Source organism: Priapulus caudatus, unplaced genomic scaffold (assembly GCF_000485595.1).
Source record: "Priapulus caudatus unplaced genomic scaffold, Priapulus_caudatus-5.0.1 Scaffold1157, whole genome shotgun sequence".
In the NCBI taxonomy this organism is placed as follows: Eukaryota; Metazoa; Priapulida; class Priapulimorpha; order Priapulimorphida; family Priapulidae; genus Priapulus; species Priapulus caudatus.
Window position 1 is genome coordinate 56,149 of NW_014578218.1, and position 3,853 is coordinate 60,001.

A 3,853-nucleotide genomic window follows, 5' to 3' on the forward strand; every position below is an offset into this window, starting at 1 on the left:
ACGTACTACTACTACTACTACTACTACTACCGTACCTACTACTACTACGTACGTACGTACGTACGTACGTACGTACGTACGTAGTAGAGAGAGAGAGAGAGAGAGAGAGAGAGAGAGAGAGAGAGAGAGAGAGGACAATGGGGAAGAGAAAGAGCGGGCGGGCGAGAGAGAGAAAATGAGAAAAGGAGAGTGAAAGAGCGATAGTCAGATAGCGCTTGCGTCACGTTCGAAACTAATTTACGGTTCGGGTGCCACGCCGAGGAAGGGCGAGCCCACCAGCCGCCACGCCGAGGAAGGGCGAGCCCACCAGCCGCCGCGCTAGCGAGCCACAGATAGATCCCCACACCGAGATTAGAGCGCGCGCATTAAATGTCCGAATGCATTAGCGTTATTGGTGGATGCGTGCATGCGAAATCACTAAATGATTCGGATAAAGTCGGATTCTCGGCGAGCGATCCCGACGCTACGTCACACGCACACTCGATAGAGAGAATGTGTTACTAGAACGGCGACGCCATCATCGGCAGACGAACTAACGAATTTCTTAAAATTCACAGGATTTATTTGTGCCGCGAGAATTACTTCGAGAGATTATGCGCGATGCGCATGCGCGCGCGTTATGCGTGTGACGCAAACACACATGCCGCCTGCGCGAAGGTTGTGGCCTCATGCTATCGCAAACTGATTATAACTTCAAGCTAGCGATGGCGAATTAGTTATAACCTCGCCCTAGGGAATTGATTATATAACCTCACTCTATACCGAACTGGTTATAACTTTGCATTGTAGTGAATATGTTATGAAACATTCACCATGCATGAAGATCATACCGAATAAAACCTACATATACGCGATATAACCGCGAAAACAAGAAGCTAGAATCACATCTCACACATGTGTTGTGACGAGACGTTGGCTATGTTAGGCGAGGCCAGGCGCATGATAGCGTGGTCCTACCATGCACGAGAGAGAAAACATGTTAAATTATTCCATTAAATATAACAGTCATTGTTTGGTAGGAAGACGGCGTATGTGACCAAGACACAATGTCATGTTACCATGCAGGAGTGGCATAATATAGATTTACTCTCCATATAGACGTTACTATAGATGTTAATATAGATGTCACTATCGATGTTAATATAGATGTTACTATAGATATTAATATAGATGTTACTATAGATATTAATATAGACGTTACTATAGATGTTACTATAGATGTTAATATAGATGTTACTATAGATATTAATATAGATGTTACTATAGATATTAATATAGACGTTACTATCGATGTTAATATAGATGTTACTATAGATATTAATATAGATGTTACTATAGATATTAATATAGACGTTACTATAGATATTAATATAGACGTTACTATAGATGTTAATATAGATGTTACTATAGATATTAATATAGATGTTACTATAGATATTAATATAAACGTTACTATAGATGTTAATATAGATGTTACTATAGATATTAATATAGATGTTACTATAGATATTAATATAGATGTTACTATCGATGTTAATATAGATGTTAATATAGACGTTACTATAGATGTTAATATAGATGTTACTATAGATGTTAATATAGATGTTAATATAGACGTTACTTCAGATGTTATTATATATGTTACCAGGAGTTCTAGTTCGTGTGGATACGTCGGGAGACATCCGACTGTGTGTGGCTCGTGATCGTATTATTATTCTAAGCCTTGCGTTGTGTTATTCCTTGATTCGTATTAATTGTATAATTGCATTAATTTTCAAACCCAATTCGTTCGTGTTGCATTTTTCTCTCGAAGGAAAAGCGATCACGAAAATAAGTCCAAAAGTGAGCTTCCACGCACAAGAATTTATTCTTGCCCAAAACACACACATGGGCAAGAGTCCAAAAATCCAGTATTCTGCGCGCGCTTGGAAACTCAAGAGCTCCCAAGGTGTGGTCATATGACTAGCGAGGTGACGCCACATCAGGGGTTCCCAAGGCCACTGCAGGCCGAAAGGGGTCCCTTCGCCACTCGCCTGTGGCGCACTGCACCACGTCGCGTACGTACGTGTCTACATCCGGGTTTGCATCTACGCAGTTAAAACTGACATCGTTCTTAGCCACACAGGCGCGGCCTTGGCTGGCGTACGCGTACTCAACATGCCATAAGAAAATGTACAATGTGAGAAGAGCTATTAATTTCTCCACAAACAATTTTATTAAAAGATAAGACTCTCCGCGCACTGTTACATATAGACGTTACTATAGATGTTAATATAGACGTTACTATAGATGTTACTCTCAAAGTTACTCATAATATAAATGTTACTCCTGATGTTACTTTAGCGGCGCCTGTGAGTAAAAATAAATTTTACGATAACAAAACAATTTCGACTGTGGCGGGGTTCGTTCTGAGAGCGACCTAATCGTGACCGCATCTACCCAGCCCAGGCACCAAGCCTGTTATCATTGCCGTGGGCGTCTACGTAGTGTCAAGTCACGAAGTGATACGAAGGTTATCCACCATTCTACGCTGATTACGATTGCCACGTTGTGTCATCGTCGTGTAAGTGAAGGTCTAAAAACAGCAAAGTATGCCGCATTGAACGGATGTGTTCTCGATGCCTTTCTCCGAGACTCCGTTTATCTTGGCAGCAGGTTCTTCCACTTGCAGATAGAAATTTCGTTCGCTGAAGACGATTCACCTTCATTTTCCTTGCGAATAATGTCATGCTCAATCGTCTGCCATAAGAGACTATTATTGGGTTGGCGCACATTTAAAATGGCGAGCATATATTCACGAGTAGGTTTAAAAGTATCTATAAACCTATCAGATTGTTTGACCGTGATATATATATATATATATATATATAAACAAAGTCAAGGTATAGAATAAGGGTGTTTAAAGTTTAATTGACAAGATTTCGAGATTACATCTCTTCATCAGGTCAGCAGACATTGGAATATAATCAAATAATCAAAAACAAATACAATGCGTTATATATATTATAGATAATCAAAAATGAATAAGTCACACAATTCGCGCGTTGCCATGAATACGGACAACAAAATAAAAAAATATGTGCGTGTTCTTTTGTCGTCCGTATTCATGGCAACGCGCGAATTCATGAACGTGCGTTTCAGGGGGCATGAACGTAAACTTTAATTACGTGTGATTTTGAGTCCTTTGCTCGTTGTGTGTGTGTGTGGTGTGTGTGTGTGTGTTGTGTGTGTGTGTGTGGTGTGTGTGTGGTCTGTGTGTGTGTGTGGTGTGTGTGTATCGTGGTGTGTGTGTGCTGTGTGTGTGTGCGTGGTGTGTGTGTGTGTGTTTGTGTGTGTGTCTCTCTCTGTGTGTGTTTGTGTGTGTGTCTCTCTCTGTGTGTGTTTTTGTGCGTGTCTATATATATATATAGATATATTATAAAATATACTATATAATATATATAGTAAATAATATTAATCATATATAAATAATATATATATGTGCGTGTTCTTATTGCGTCGTCCCGTAATTCATGCCAACGCGCAATTGTGTGAAATCATCATTTTGATTATCTATAGACGAATTGTATTTGTTTTTTTGATGTTTGATTTCTGTTCGCAATGTGCTGAACCTGAATGAAGAGTATGCAATATTGAAAGCTCGTCAATTAAACTTAAACACCTTTGTTCTATACCTTGACTCTGTTTTATCTACAGCGGGTGTTCGTGGTGTGACTTACTTCTATATAATATAATATAATTATATATTTATTATATATATGAGGACTTTCCCCTATAGGACATGTATAGTATATATATATAATATATACATATATAGTATATATTATATATATATAATATAATATAACAAAGT